We start from the raw sequence: 18,153 nt of genomic DNA, 5'->3' as shown, positions 1-18,153 counted from the left end.
AATTTCATGCGTCTCTTTATTTCAATCTCTTTATAAATAATCATTTACCACTTCTACTATTGTATCATCTGATGAAATGCTATGCTGATATATTGAGTACAAATATATTGAGTTTTTTTTTATTATTTCCACAAAAAGCGTGATCTATGGCGTATGTAGTTCAACATTTAAACACAAGCGAATCCACTTTGAGCCTGGAAATTTTAATAATAGTAGATTGTAAATACTAGACGCAAATGTAGAACACTCTATACTATGTATGTATTTAAATTCAGCGCACAAACAGAAATTCTTTCAAAAGCGAAACGCGGCTGAAAGACAAAATTTTCAATAGAAACCACCCGAGCAAAAAGCTTGTTTTCATTCCTCTCCTACAAAAGTTCTTCTGTCTACAAACAGATACAAACACACACACACACACACACACACACACACACACACACACGTTTCGATTCGAACAAAATGAGAAATAGGCCGTTACACATTCCTCCTCCATTTCCCGTGTTGGCTGGCGGGCCTCTTTAGTGGGTCATCCCCGAAGGGAGGGGTAGCAAAATACCCCAAATCGGGAAAAGTGGGAGTGAGGGGTGGTTCGAAGACCCGCGCCTGCGCCCTGCAGAAGGCTCCCCGACTCGGAGCGTTGCCTTTCCCATCCCTTCATCCCCATCGAACCTTCGTCGACCCAGACGCCTCCATTCAATCCCACGGACGTTGAACGCTGCTTTCGGATAAACCCCGACGCGGATTATCGCAAGAACGCAGAATCAATTTTTCATTAAGGTCTCATTTGTGGCCTTTGATCGCGTTAGTGGGGATGAGTCCCTACTGCGGTCGTATTAACTGATACCCGAACTTTTATGGTCGATTTGGGGGTCCAACCCTGGGGATGTTATTAACGCGCGAATATACGTCTTTGTTTGACGGCTCCTAAGCCCCATCATCTGCACCCTCACTACCAGATCGATGAGTATCTACGTATATGTACATTTGAAGATTAATCTTCGTTAATGATATTTAATTACGAAGCGTTATAAAGCGGGCTTTGCAGCGGAGCCGAAGACAAGAAAATGTTGACTACTCTACTGCTCCAGATTTAACATTTTAATTTTTAATTAAAAAATATATAATGGCAGATAATTTTATAACTTTTCAAATATTGATTTCGAAATTTGTGAATCGTGAGATACAATAATGGCATTATGGGACTCCTATGGTATTGAACTTGTATATATAATATATAAATTTATAGATTACAAGTGACTTTACCCGGCTTCGCTTGGTATATGTAACATAAACCGATTAAACATGGCCAATTTAATAGTAAACATTCTATTAAATTTCAGTCTTATTTTATTTGAATATTCATTTGTTTTTTTTATTAGATTGAACTTCACGAATTGTACGAAACAACAACAGTTACATAGTTACATACAAAGTCTCTTTCGAAATAATATATTAGATAATTTTGAAATTATATTCAAATATCTTTTATATCTTTCTTGTTTTTTTTCTCTTATTTACGTTTTTTTAGCTACTTACTGCATCAACCTGACTTAATCTGTTTACAATTTTTAAAATGTTTATCATGCTCTTTCTTGTTTTATCGTGTTTTTTTTTCTTGTTTATATCATTTTTCTTTTCAAGTGAATTATTTTTTGTTGACATTTTTGACCAGTGTCGTTTTGGGCAACAGTAAAGACACTGGCAAAAAAATCTTTAATAATAAAATAAAATAAAATAGTGGTGATATAATGGGTAAGATATGTACATAGTTTTACCAATTTGACGAGGAACCGTTTCAACAATGAAATCAGTTAAATTAGCAACTTCTGATAGGAAACGATCGACTTTGAACACAAGTCGATCAAGTCTGACCAGCAGCACTTAGAAATACCGAATTAATTCGCTTTAATCGAGGTCATTCCAGGGCTTGAACTCGGGAACCACTTGGTGGTTATTTATTTAAATAAATAATTGACGATATTGTTAGCATTAACGCAACCACCGAGCTATACTGTTAGCTAATATGGTTTTAAATGATTAATTTTTCAGCTTTGAACAATTAGAGAACACGACATATTCTGATACCACAATGCAAGTACTAAATTTTGATTAATATGGTAACTAAGTAAATAAATACCATTTTCCAACTCTATAAAAAATCAAATCTAATATAAAATTTCGAAAGAGACTTTGTATGAATATTTACTATTAGATTCGCCATGTATACGCTGTTTATATTACAAATACTGAGCGAAGCCAGGTAAAACAACTAGTACTTTATAAATAACGTATTACGAGAGGGTCAAATCAAATTGTATTATCATCAGAAATATTTGTAGTATAATTTTAATTAAATTTGCTTGGCGTAATTGTGTCCAAAATCACAAGATTTCTTGTCCACATTCAACAGCGTCAAATTAAATATAAATCCTTTAAAAATAATTTAAGTATAATAAGTTTCCTTATTTTCTTGGTAAGGATAAGGAAACCTGATCTAGTAGAGCCGAAGCAAATATGTACATATATGGCCAAAATACTTGCAATTGAAAAATTTGCTCCGAAGTCCTGTTATAAAGTTCAATTTTGCAATATTTGACCGTGACAAACCTTTTCGGGACACTGAAAGGCAATAAACCAGAAAAGGTTCCAGTTGCATATCTTGCGACCAGAGGAGAGTAAATTTTACGACAGAGAGAGTTATAAAAGTGTTACAAAAGCAAATCTTCCTGCTTGATTAAAAATATATGTAGTAAATAAAAGGTGATCGATAAGGACGAACGCGTCACCTGCACCGAAAGCTGTATAAACTTTTGATAAGATTGTTTTGAACTAATTAATTAACACAGAAATCAATCAAATTTACCTTTGCGTTATAATTAAGTTGCGTATTGTTTTGAAGGCTACTTCCCGAACTTTAAAAATATGTCGAATATTATTGATAGGCATCGTCAAAACTCATTTTCCAACATTTTCTCAAATTGTTCACTTACAATTATTATACACGTAGTGTTAACGTCACTAATTAATTAACCACTTCCGATTGACCAACATGACAAAATTTTACCTTATCGTTAATTACTATGGTAATAAAAAACCCACCGATATAAAACGCACGCATATTAAAATTTTCAAAGGAAATGTGAAACATGTAAAAAAATATCGAGACATTCTACGATAAATAGCTATTTCAGTAACCAAACTGTCAAACTAATTATCAAATGTGAAAATCGAAACATCTGCCGCTTAGTTGAAAATACACCCACAAAATCATCCCTATGTCGCAAATCAAATTTTCTTTGATCTATGATTGATCCCATTCCGTTCGTTAGTCTCGTAATCATGCAAATAGACACATATGCATAAATACTATAATATATATATACATACAGAGGTGGAGAAACTGCGGTCAACCATCCGACGAAATATTTTTGTGAAATTCTTCATATATTTGTAATATAATAAATAGTGTCATTCGCGATACTTCCTGTCACCACAAACTGTCATGACTGACACTCGACCTCTAAAACATTTATAACAGTACATGAAAACAGATGAAATTTTGCTAAAAATATTTTGAAGATGAATTTTTATATGCAATGATTGACTTTTTTTAATACATATTAAATTATTTAATACATATTAAATTATTTTAATACATATTAAATTATTTAATACATTAAATTATCTGTTTAATACATATTTTGATCAATTACAGTCAGTTTTTCAAACACACTGAAAAATAATTGGAAATGTACTGAAAAATGTACTGTCAAAAAGAGTCATCAAAAAGTGAATTTATAAAAAAGTATCCTGATTTGAATATACATATAGAAATAATCATTTGAATAACGAAACTAAAAAGTCCAAAAAGTTAAAAAAAAAACGTCCAAAATCAATTTTATGCCAGAAATTTCATAGAACATGAACACTCGTTTACATAGATCGCTCCAAAGCGACAATTGCACTTACATACACAGATACAATACAGTCAATCAATACAATCAATTTACAGAAGCATTTTATACAATGCGAATCCATACAAACATTCATAGTGACATATATGGAGAAATTTTGCACTGAATAACTTGAAATTAGCAAGAGAGATAGGAAAGAAGATGGCAATTTCTACAGGAACCATTTCAATGAATATCAGAAAAATCGGCAAACTCTGATAAGAATCGATCGATCTGGAGTCAGAAACCAAGGTTCGGCCAGTAGCGGGACTCCAGTGGGACTCGAACCCGTGACCACTCTAAGCTTTAGTAACCACTAGTCCACGCCGCTGGTTAAAGAAACACGTTCTACATATGTACATATGTATGTGTTTATATCCCTGCGACAATATTTTAAATATGATCCAAGTCCCCAAAATCGTTTTTAATAGTCTTTATCAAAAGCGAGTTTGTATTGCTCATAAAATTGTTGGACAATGCATTGGCAAAAACTCAAAATTTTAAAAATGGCACTTAGATCCTTTTTTTATTTCCGGTATCTATCCTTGGTCCAATTGGACTATGCAACTAAAAAAATCGAAATTTTGAGTTACCGGAGCGTAAACTATTATTATTAATTGGAGTATTGAATTCGAACATAATGATTTTTGTTGATTCATAGTTTGAGTTAAAGACTTTTGCTGTTTTAAACTCAAAATCTAGTTTTATCGTGTTCAAAGTGATTATTTGGAATCAATAGTTAGATGCTCTTATCTATTAATTGTGACTTTATTGCTTTAAAATACTTATAATTAAAATATCAAACAAACAGTGTCATTGGCGGTGAATAGCTGTCACTGTCTCAAAATTTTTTGGATTCTTAAGTGTTTATTACGATTATTTTTCACCATCGAACTAGTGAAAGTAATTTATATCTCTATCAGTAACCCAATCACGCAAAATGGAGTTTCACGCAAAAAAAGTTTCAACCCGGTCGGAAGAATGTAGGAAATCGTGTTAGGCCAACAGACGAAGTAAAACTAAGAAAAGCCTTGTAATTACTTAGCGAATTTTTAAAAGTCGAAAATATTAATATAACTTTTGACAAATTTTTCCGTGTTTAAACAGATAATCATTATAATTTTATAAAGATTGGTTTTTATCTCAATATTTTTTATCTAAGCGTATGTATGTATGTACATACTATACGTATAGACTAAACGTATTCAGTGGGTGAAACTTACTTAAGGTTGATCCACTCTGATAATTTTTTTGTTGCTCAGCGTTATCAAAGTGAAAGTGGAATCACCCTTTGTGTTTAAAGAAAAATTTCAAACTTGAGATTCGTTTATGTCATCATTGTCAATATTATCTTATTTGTGAACATCAAAAAGTATTAAAATAATATAATAGTATTAAAAATAATTTCATCCACTAAAATCGCGTACGGCACTTCATACAGAATATAGAATTATTATTATTAGAAACCATCATTCCTGTTCTATTCCAAGACTAAGTATTAATACTACGCGATGGATTAACATACAATACACATTTTCACGCCACGGCTGTCGCAAATACGTACCGAATAAGCGCAGTTCCACGTCAAAAACCGAAGTGAAATCTCCTGCCTCGCTCAGCAGCGACGATTGTCCAACAGTAGACAAATTGAAAAGCTCAAAGTCGCAAATACATAAGCCGACACGCCAGGTCGAATGTTTACTCAAACGGCACATGCGCACGTCGCCAATTTATCATGCGGCACGTGTTTCATTTGCATGTTTAGTTAATTTTCCGGAGAGGCCCCGGCTACATTATAATCCGGTCGGTGTCCCACAAGGCTCAGCCTCCAATTCCGCGGCGGTCGGGGGCTAATTTCGCCCCCAAATAGTCTTACGTCCTTTGCGACCCATTAACGACGCCCGAATACACACGAGCATAATACCCAATATACATATGTACATATAAATTAATACGAGTTTTTCCCGCGAGACTTGACACAGGTGTGTGGTACAGGTCGTTAACGTATTTCTCCCTCCCCCCCCCCACCCACCCACCTCCATCGTGCATATTAAACGAGATTCAATCTCTGTATTGTTTTCTTTACGATCGAACTACACCCTCGCCAGCCTTAAAGCTCGATGTGTGTTTAATCGATCCAATTTTCCAATGGCGAAGGGTCGTAAAATATTTACCGTGGCCTGTGCAACGTGTTATTACTGTCAATAAACGAGATTGCTCTATTAAATTTTACCGCAGTGTAAAGCGCTTAGTGAAAATTTAGCCGCTATGAAATAATTGGCTACCATCCTGCGTCAATATGTTACTTGAACATAATCAATCTATCCGTGAAAATTTAATTAACTTAGTCACAATGTGTCGCAATTTTATGTACTACGTGTACGTAATTTAAAGCTGGAGAAATATGATTAAGCCAACATAAGATGTTTTGCTTGAAAGATCCTCTTATACCTACTTATACTTTTTTGCGGTGAAAAAGTTTTATGTAACTGTGAGCAACAGTAAATTTTCAAAATGCATCATCTTTTTGTACTATTACTCATGTGGATTGGATACTTTTGAAAACTATAAGAAAGATATGTAAGTTAACAATAGAAACATTATACATACATAGATATAATACATATGTACATCTATTGCTACCATTTCAATTTCTAAAATACATTATACTTCGGTGCAAATTATTCAGTTTGCGGGTTATCCGTGCATGAATCCAGTATTTTTTACTAAAAATAAATATTTATTTGAATAAAATAAAGCACTTTGAAAACAAACGACTGCCTTTTGTTAGCAGAAATTTTACAAATGCAAACAATTGATTGATCAAAGAGTGGTGTATTTCATTAGAAAAGAACGTTACCGTTAGGGGTCCCAAATCAATTATTTGATTTATTGAATATGAAATTGGCAAAATATTTGAGTAATTTAATATATGATGTATATTTACAGCTACAGAAGAATTATGCTCGTTTCTTGAAAAATAATAGCATACTTAGATGGCTTTAATATATTTGTGTAAATAATTTCAGAATATTACTAAATCTTTCACAAAACAATTCTTCATCCTGTAGCCTTGATTTTCATCAAGTATGTAGGTAATTGTAAAAATAGAGCACTTGATGCAATGTAACAAATCCACGTTCTCGATTTATAATTTGTAGTGATTGATTAATATTTACGATTTGAATATTTGACTTTTAATACAATATGTATTGAAAAAAACAATTAATTTTATACATTTTCGAATTTATGAATATTGAAAAAAATGCGAATATATTCGAATATATTTGATGAAGACCCCTAGTTACCTTACTGTTCTTAAAACGTTTACCTATGGAGAAGCTAATTTCATATTTTTATACCTGAACATTTCTAGATCAATGTAGAAAGAAATTTATTGGATCGTAAGCAATCACAAGTAAGTAAAATATATATAAAAAACGTATATGATTGGAGAATTTACAAAGTTGTAAAAATCATGATAAAAGATCAACATACAACTAAAAAGGAAATTATGAATTGCATTCATTAGTCAGAATATAGCATGTAATATGTGAATTGCCTAACTTGAATACATACGATTCCCAAAACACATTTTATAATTCACGTGAAACATAAGATAGAAATTTGTAATCAAACCATCACATTTCATCTGCTATCGTATTTTTAAACGAAATAAAGATATTAAGGTATAAAATTTATAATTTCTATTAGATGTAAAAAAAGGCTGATTCAGTTAGCGGTTTGAGAGGTAATTGAATTCAAAAATAAAAAAGAGGACACCTATAAGGGGAGGCACCATTTTCGGTCAACTTAAAAATTTGAAAAAAATTTACGTCATATCGATTAAAATTTTACTACCGTATTCTAAGTTTCAGTTCGATAGGACTAACGATGTTCAAAAAATCACCAAAATACACAGACACACACACACATTTTTTTCTACATACATATGTACATACATAGATCATGACAACGTGATTAGCGATCGAGTTCGAATTTTCACATGATCACAAAATTTCATATATTGTTACTACGTACATAGATAAAATAGTTAATAGTTTGGATAATTAGAATTTGTCAATTTTCCGGCTCACCCTTATTCATAAATAGGCCGGATAATCGGCAGCATGCTGGATTCATATTTACCTCGTATAAAAACAATCATTAAATTTCGGTTGAAAAATATGTAAATAAATAATTTATATTTTAAAAAGAAAATGAAAACATTTTCAAAATACACATTTCAATTCTTCTATATGTAATTTACATATCTTTCTATTGTCTGATAAAACCATATAAGAAAAATCATTCACCACTACCCTAGAAATATTGACATTATTTAAAAGAGAAAAAATTTTCCATACGCGTTTTTCCTTTGTGTACACTTTTCCGTATACGGTTCGTTCGCGTCCGACCTTTTCCGTGCGGATTTTTCTTGTACTGTTACGATCGGTTTAGGAACAATAGTTTGCCATTTAAAATAGTCAGAAAAACTTATACAATACGTACAAAGCAGACCATTTTATCTTTTTGTGCCGACAAGGATACCGAAACAATCGCGAAATACTTCATATGGTAATATCAAATGCTATCAAACGAATCACCAGACATAAAATACTTTTTTTTCTATTCTTTTCACACTGAGGCTTTTTTAAATTACATAGACTTTTAACATTAGGGCATCCGATCCCGGATTCCCGGCGTTTGCTGGTACCGTGAACCCTGGTGCTGGCAGAAGTTTTATAAATATTATTTTTACAAAAATAATATATATAAAATACAAAACAACGTTATATTAGGTCATACGCTCGAAAATATTTGTTATTTATACGGATTTGTACTAATTACTAACCTCTTCTTAGTTCGAAATCGACTTTATCGTGAGACGAAGTTTGGGTTCTTATCCGATCGTTTGTAAACTTTGCCATTTTGCTCGGTTTGGTCACCAATATAAGTGGAAATGACGTATAGGCGAACAGGAAGACGAACAAAAACCCGTTGTTAAATTTTGAGCGCTTAAATAAATCATCAAAAATAAACCTGGTTGTTAGCATGTCCAAATCATCAGATCATACTTCAGAGCCAGATACAGAAACACATGTAATAGACGACGACATAGAGGAAGTCGAACTAGAAATTTAACAGTCCTTGCAAGAAAAACTTGAGAAAGCCATTAACAAAGAATTAAATGTTAACACTCTGTCAAAAAAACCAACAATAACAGATTTATTAAACATAGTCAAAAAATAGTTTCAAAATTTTAGAATTGATGGTTTTTTGATTTTTAAATGCTTTTTATTATTACGAAAAAATGTTCACAATACATCTTATATCTATTTTATTAGCTACTGGTCTACTGATCATTTTCTATTTTACAATTTAATTTAATTTGGTTAGTAATCATAGTATTATATTATTCTAATGTTAATCTACAGCATAATAGGAAAAAGAGCTCAAAAACCTATTAAGAATTGATGGTAAGTGTGGAGCAAAGCTCGAAAGTTGTTGTTACAATTTAAGCTCCATACCACCTGCTAGTGTGGAATCTGAAGGTGTTTTTTCGACTGGCGACTAAGATAAGATGAAAATAAGAAACCTTAAGCACATTAAGTTACTTCGATCTCATTTTAAAAATAATTATAATAATTAAATTCAGTACTATATAATAAAAATAATATATACACCCAATAAATAATAACACCCAAAAATACTTACATACATACTCTTTCGAAATTATATATGTATTAGATTATTATTACTAATATTTTAAGTATATTTGTATTTATGTGTATTTTTTTAAATAAATACAAAAATATTCAATTGAAAAAACATTTTTTTTCTCATACATTTAATTTCCCGGTGCACCGGAATCCCGGGATCGGCAATTTTCAGCACCGCAATCCCGGTGCTGAAAAAACCTTCCGGGATGGATGTCCTACTTAACACGTAATATGAACCTAATATAATTATTATCTCATCATCATCATCATTATTTACAGCCATTCGCCATCCACTGCTGGATGAAGGCCTCTCCAACACGCTTCCACTCGTCTCTATTTTGCGCAACACTTATCCATTTCATTCCGCACATTTTCCTAATTTCGTTCACCCATCTTCCTTGCGGTCTTCCTTTTACTCTTTTGCCTTCTCTCGGGTACCATTCAAGCACTTCTTTTGTCCACCTTTCGTCCATCCTCCTAGCTACGTGACCCGCCCATTGCCATTTTAATCTCTTCACTCTATCCACTATGTCCACTACTCTTGTCATACTTCTCACCCACGTGTTCCGCTTTCTGTCTTTCCTCGTTATGCCAAGCATACAGCGTTCCATACTTCTTTGAGTGCATTGGATTTTATTTAGCATCTTGGCGTTCAGTGTCCAAGTTTCACATCCATACGTCATCACTGGCAAAACGCATTGATCAAAGATCCTTTTTTTCAGGCAGAGTGGCATTTTTGATTTAAAAACAGCATTCATCCGTCCAAATGCACTCCATCCTAATTTCATACGTCTCTTTATCTCTTCATCTTTACTACCAGACATGTCAATTATTTGACCTAAATATAAATAATTATTTACTACTTCTACTGGTTTATCATCTAAGGGGATGCTATCAGGCATGCAATAACTATTGAACATTAGTTTAGTCTTATCTACGTTAATTTTTAATCCTACTTTTCTACTTTCCCTGTCCAGCTGTGTTAGTATGATAAGTAGGTCAGCTGAATCACGAGCTACTAAAACTATATCGTCTGCGAACCGAAGGTGACTCAAGAAGCGACCATTGATGCTTACTCCGGCTGTATCCCAATCCAAGTTCCTGAAAACTCCCTCAAGCACCGCATTGAATAACTTGGGCGAGATTGTCTTACTCCTTGTCTTACTTATCTCCTTGTCTTACTCCTTTTCCTATGCTAAATCTATATGTACCTGAAAAAAATTTAACCGAAGCTGTGGCATTCTTATATATTGCAGCTAACAGTCCCACATAGGGTTCCGGCACTCCCTGTGTTTGTAGGGCGTTTAGTACTGCATTATGACTAACTGTATCGAAGGCTTTCTCATAATCGACGAAACCTAGGCACAATGGCCGTTGATATTCGTTGGCGCGCTCGATTAGTTCGCCAACTACTTGGAGGTGGTCCATTGTGCTGAAATTTGCCCTAAACCCTGCCTGCTCTATAGGTTGGTTCTCGTCGAGGATATTCTTCAGCCTTTCTGTAATAACCTTCGTGAAGAGCTTGTAGACCGCTGAAAGTAAACTAATGGGTCGGTAGTTCTTGATATCACTTTTGTCGCCTTTTTTGTGTATTAAAATGATAGTTGCGTTATTCCATCCTTCTGGTATAGCTTGGTTCTGGATTCATTTGCTGAAAAGCCTAGCTAAGATATTAAGGGGGGGGCCGCCACATTTTAGTAGGTCAATGGGAATATTATCTTCCCCTGGGGTTTTACCGTTCTTTGCAGTTTTAAGCGCGGCCTCTAATTCGCTAGGCAATACTGCAGGAACCCTTTGGCCGTGTGTCGATTCCGGAGCGGGAAATTGACCGTTGCTGTTCTCGTAAAGTTTTTCATAGAACGTATAAACTCTGTCTATGATCTCTTCTCTATTCCTAATTATTACTCCGCACTCTGATCTGATCGCGATCATTTTGTTTTTGCCTAAGAAAAGATCTTGTTTGCACTTTTTCAGGCTACGGTTATTCTTAATGGTATTTTCTATTAGCTATATATATGAAAATCAATGTTTGTCTGTCTGTCTGTCTGTCACGTATGCGTTCCAATACCATTCAACAGATTGCGATGAAACTTACATGAGTAATTGTATGCATGCCCGCGATGGTTTCTGTAAAAAAAATCGCTCAAATATGGGAACGGGAACGGAAAAACAGGAATGAGTGCCATTGCAACGCAATAATTTTAATGTGTTCGCGTCTCCACTTGCGTATAAAATAAACAAACAATTCAAGAATTTCAAAAGTGTTCGCCGCTTGCGATTTTCTGACTAATTATCATTACTTTAATTTATTTTGATTATTAAATATGAATTTGAAACGGAACCGTTCACTTATCGAAACACATCGAGAAACGGGAACGGGAATTGCATGCGTTATTGTGGCATTGCAACATATGCCGGGTTCAGTGAATAATAAAAAGCTTTTAAAATTAAAAAAAAAAAAAAAACAAATCCAAATCCATACAAATCGAATATAATAACAATAATAAATATCAGATTCAATTTCTGAACGTTGATTTTGTAGATTTTCGTCGCGAAAATAGCCGCATGGCGCAGATGGTTTCTCTCGCCGCTAATCGTAAAACGCTCTCGGGGCTTCGTTAAAATTTAATGCGGCAAATGCGGGTCGCACCCACCCCGACGGACAATTTCGGGTTAGCTCGTGAATAAAATAAAATACTTGAAAGCCTCTGGGGAACGCGACACGCGCTACTAAACCACGCAAAGAACGACCGTCGCATGTAATATTCGCATAGCGAAGAACGTCATACCTAAAGGCCGAGCCTGCGGCCATATTCATATTACATAGAATACCATCAGCGAAAGCGCGACGTTGCACCACCCCCTTAAGCAAAATTCACATTTTACTCGACGCATAATAAGGGTGCCAAAAATTTATTATTTATTACAAAATTACAAGTGTGTATTACATTATGCAAAATATACCGCGACACTTTTTGTATTCATTCTCATCCTGTTTTTATCGCTTTTTAATGCATATTCCCATGGCGAAGACTAATCACTTTGTTGTCTTGAAAAAGTTTGACTTTCGTAGCGAAAAATGAATGACTCAAGTTTGTCTGATGAATTTTTTGGTGATGCAAATTTTGTATGGAACCGTCTCAACAATGGTTCATATAAAACTTGCAAGCTCTGACATTCGATCTAATTTTAATCATTTAATTATAAAGATAGACGTTATTACGTTAACACGTTATTATCGAGAAAGTCGATTGAATTAATCAATTTCAGTCGGGATTTGAACCTCCGACCATTGTTGGTGAACGATTGATTGCCTACCCGATGTTGTCACTGAAATTTGCATATAATAAATGGTAATTTATATTGGCTTATTATTTTTATCTAACAAGAATTGTCGATACAAAATTGACACTTCCAAAAATCTAACCTCCCCGGCAAAATCACAATCCATTATTTCCACTCTATAAAGCAAGGGGAAACCTCTGGAGTTATAAAACCTTCCCTTGGCCAACTTCATTGCATGTCAAATAGTATAAAAGCTTGACATGGTGAAGTCTGCTACGCTTGGAATCGATCATGAAACAAAAATAGTGTATAAAAATATCATATGATTCTTACGTAGTATGTAGGAGATGATAATTGATTTTTAAACTTAAGCAAAAGTTTATATTTATTAGTCGAAATGTCAAAATGACAGTTAATGTTTTTTTTTATTACATGTACCTGTTATATCATCCTGGCATAATTTTAATTTAATAAAATAAAAAGCCAGCAGTATAGCCCAATGTCACTTAGTCAGGAGCTAGCGCGTATTCCTACCAACTGAGGGACCACGGGTTCAATCATCGGCTTGACCTACATAGATTGGAATAAAAGTTACAATGTACATATGATGTTTGATACATAACCAGCAGTATATATTAGTGGTTAGCATGTAACGCTTTCAAACCGAGTGGTCACGGGATCAATCCCTGTCCGGTGCTGCTAGCCAGACCTTGGTTATGTTATGCCAAATTATCTGATTTTCAATTATTTCAAATTATCTGAGTTCCAGCGAATTGGTAACCTTGTCCAACTTCTCGCAAATTCCGAATTTTTCACCATCTCGAATTCGCTGCGATAATGCAAATTCATTACATTTGTCAAATTTATCTACACATGTTTCTACGATGCTCTATACAAATTGCTCTATACATTGTTTATCGATGTTTACAATTGGCCAATAAAGCGCATTTGGGTTTACCTGCTAGGCCATCCTGGTGTATTTTATTTTATTTTTATTTTACATATGTAGATACATAGATGCCCCCAATGCGCCTTCCTGGACAATTAATTACAAACAACGCAGCATTTTTATACATACATAGATCACTGTATTTCGATAAGCTGAAGAACACGAAATTAACAATTAATTAAATCAATTAAAGAATTAATCCATTGAGACATCTATGGATTTTAGAGTTGTACATATTTTTTTACAAATTGTACATACGTAATACAGAAGATTTGTGACAACAGGTAAGAAGATTTTTTTGCCAATTTTAAGGAACCGTTTCAACAACGATCAGATAAAATTGGCGAACTCTGATAAGAAACGATCGACTTGGACCCAAGTCTGACCAGCAGTATAGCGGGGTCGAACCCAATAATCACTTGGTGCTAAATATACACGCTGCCATACTGCTGGCTGTATATATGTAAATATTTATATTATTAAAAGCCTCTTATAGGGCGTTATATAAATAATTCATAAATTTATGTGGTCGGATTTGGATAGTCGTGACATCCATTTCCTATATATTATTTCCAATTTATCTGATTTCATTGTTTAAAACACTTCCACAGAAATTGGCTACCTACATACCTCCTATTGTCATCACTGTCTGATTATAAATTTGTAAATATACAAAACGTTTCAATTTGGGACAATCCCTTGTGGGTAAAAATTAAAAAAAAATAGCACTTCAATTTCATAGCGTTGTGACAGTCTGGGTGGGTACTGCGATTGAAAAGCCCTGTACTTCAGTCACCGACGAATGTATGGTAAATCTGCACACGCGTCCGCCGCTCTATTTCCGGTGGGTTTGATCTTTTTTTGCAGCCGCAGCAGTAACATTAAAAAATAATCGCGCACACAGTGAAATTTTCGGGAGGAAATGGATTTATTTGGACGCGTGACTCACTTCGGCTCGGCATAACACAGTTTGTGCATATAAATGAGCTGATGTTACTGACCTCACATATGTACATACGGAAACGACGACAGTTCTATTCTTTCGATGATCAATCCGATGGATGCCCATTAAATCGGGTCGCAACGACTCTACTCGTACTTGAAAGATCAAACAAAAACATCTTATGTACTATGCATAGTTTGCTGTGATACTGCTTTCGAAGTAATAACTAATTAATAACATACATATAGATAGGGTTGTTAGGCGTCCCGATTAGTCGGGATTGTCACCAGTTTAAGTCTCGTGTCCCGGTGCCCCGAACAAACCTCTCGGGACACCCAAATGTCCCGGTTCACGACTTTTTAAATTCCTACGGAAGTTTTTAACTCGGAATTAACATAAACTATAAACAAAAAGTCAATATCTGGACCAGATAGTCTGGTAAACACTGCAGCAATATTCAACAATGAACTATTTGTCTCTGTCTTATACTTTCTGGAGAACTATGTGTAGAAGGGAGACAAAAAATGTGTATCAGGCATCAATCAATTTATCTTGAATCGATAATTTTCTCACATTCAGAATGATTCATCATACGCAGACGCGGAATGGACACCGTCAGAACAAAAAGACCAAAAGATTTCTGTGATTTTGCTAATATTGAATATAAAAATCTACTCTCACATTCAAAAACTAGGTGGCTATCACTTTTACCTGCAATAGAACGCACTCTAAAGTTATTTGAAGCTTTTTTTTAGCGGAAGAAAAAGCACCAAAAACCTTATTAGATTTTTTCACCAATCCTCTCAGTGAAGTATATCTTTGGTTTCTTCATTGTAATTTTAGCACTATTAACATATATTAAACATAGAAGGTGAAAAAATCAATTATAGATATTCTAAATATTATCACTTCGATTGAAAATGTATCTATTGAAAAGTCAAAGATCTGATTTTTGGGGGGGGGGAGGTGTCCCGGTTTGGCTTGCATGAAATCTGACAACCCTATAAATAGATACATAATAGAGCCGATATTTTAAATCAAATCTGACGTTATAAACATTCTGTATATATTTTCAATACAAAACCAGTGTGAGTGTCTGATACGGTGATAATTTATGAGATTGATTTGACGCAAAGGTGAAAAGTTCACGGACGCGAAACCGTATAAATAAATTACGAATTTTGATAATGAAATATTCTCGTGAATATGTCATGTTTCCGTTCTTAAAAGCGTCAAAAATAGAACTGATTTGAATTTAGAATAATTCTTCTTTTTTTACATTATAAACTCAGTTCGCAAAATTTAATATTAGCGAATGCATAGTATACACAGACACTTTTGCAAATCTGATATATCATTGTACAAGAAAAGAGAGTTTCACGAAGCTGTGGTTTTCTTACTATCACTTCATCGTCAACTACAGCCACTCATTATCCACTGTTGGATGAAGCACGTTTCCACTCGTCTCTGTTTTGGGCAACTCTCATCCATCTCACAAACATATTCCTAATTTCGTCTAACCATCTTCCATGCGGTCTTCCTTTTACCCTTTTTGCATTTTCTCGGGTACCATTCTAATACTTATTTTGTCCGCCTTTCGTTCATTCTTCTAGCCACGTGGCCCGCCCATTGCCATTTCAATTTCTTCACTCTATCCACTATATCCACTACCCTTTTCATACTTCTCACCCACGTATTCCACTTCTTGTATTTTCTCGTTATGCCGATCATACGGCGTTCCATACTTCTTTGAGTGCATTGGAATTTGTGTAGCATTTTGGCGTTTAATTACATCATTGGCAACACGCATTGATCGAAAATCTTTTTCTTCAGGCATAATGGCATTTTTTATTTAAAAACAACATCCATTTGTCCAAATGCACTCCATTCTAATTGCATACGTCTCTTTATTTTTTCTTATTTACTACCGGACATGTCTATTATTTGACCTAAATTTAAATTATTATTTACCACTTCTACTATTTTACCATCTAATGAAATGCTATCAGGCATGCAATAACTATTGAAAACTAGTTTGGTCTTATCTACGTTAATTTTTAATCGTACTTTCCTACTTTTCCTGTGCAGCTGTGTTAGTCTGTTAAATAGGTCAGCTGGATCGCGAGCTATTTAAACTATATCGTCTGCGAACCGTGAATGATTCAAGGAGCGACCGTTGATGCGTACTCCTGCTGTGTCCCATTTCAGGTTCCTAAAAACTCCCTTAAGCACCGAATTGAATATTTTAGGAGAGATGGCGTCTCCTTGCCTTACTCCATTTCCTATGCTAAATCTATATACTAATTTAAAAATAGAAAATAAGCAATTAAGAACAAATTTTGAACGAGTTTAAAGCAGAAGAAACTGCACAAAAACTAATCAATGTTTTTGTTATTGAAAATGTAAAGGAACTGAAATATTGGTTCCAAAAATTTTGAACTAGAAATGTAGACTTCCATCTTCAGTTGATAACTACGCCAGTAGTGTCACCCTAATGGTTTCCCCGTTATTTAATCTAAAAATTCATATAATTATTTAGTCAAAAATTATACAAATTTGAAAATTTAATGAACTTTATATTATCAAAATAATTTTTTTGAAAAAAAATTGGAAAGCTGCTGTTGTAAAATTGGGGTCTCACCACTGTAATAAACTACCAATACATAGGCTAAATAGTTTGAGCAAAAATGTACAAAAATTAGATTTTACAATATTCTGAAACACATAAAACAGCTTGAAAAAAAGATAATACATATGATGAATTAATTTTGTAAAATAAACCTAGAATAAAAATTATTAACGAGAAGCATTTGAAAGTTCGGTGAAAATTTGAGCTCGGAAAAGTTCAATGATTCCCTCTCAAATGGAAAATGTCCGAATGAGAGATCATGGACGAGTGCATGAAATGAAATAAATGCATACCTTTCAATGGGTCCATGTGCGGCTACGCAGTGGCTCGGCAGCCGCTGCGCGCCGTCACGCCCGTCAGCCGGGTCTTCATTTGCGCCCCCCGAGCGTGCGCCCCCTCGCCAATGTCCTCCCGTGGCCAAACACCCTCACCTGCGGCCCCCGGCCATCAGAAGCCGGCGAACGCCACACAACAACACACTGACCACTTCACCATTGACGCACTTCCGACCGCCACTTTATTATTACTGAACCGCCGCGAACGACATCTCAACCCTGAAAATCAAACAAACAAAATCAATCAACATCGGCCACAATTTCAACCCTCAGTAAAAATTGACAAGATGAGAGGACTGGGGGGGGGGAGAGGAAGAATCGTTTGGAAAACAA

This window comes from Arctopsyche grandis, chromosome 8, assembly GCF_051622035.1.
Source record: "Arctopsyche grandis isolate Sample6627 chromosome 8, ASM5162203v2, whole genome shotgun sequence".
Classification (NCBI taxonomy): Eukaryota; Metazoa; Arthropoda; class Insecta; order Trichoptera; family Hydropsychidae; genus Arctopsyche; species Arctopsyche grandis.
This window is presented reverse-complemented; position numbering follows the sequence as displayed.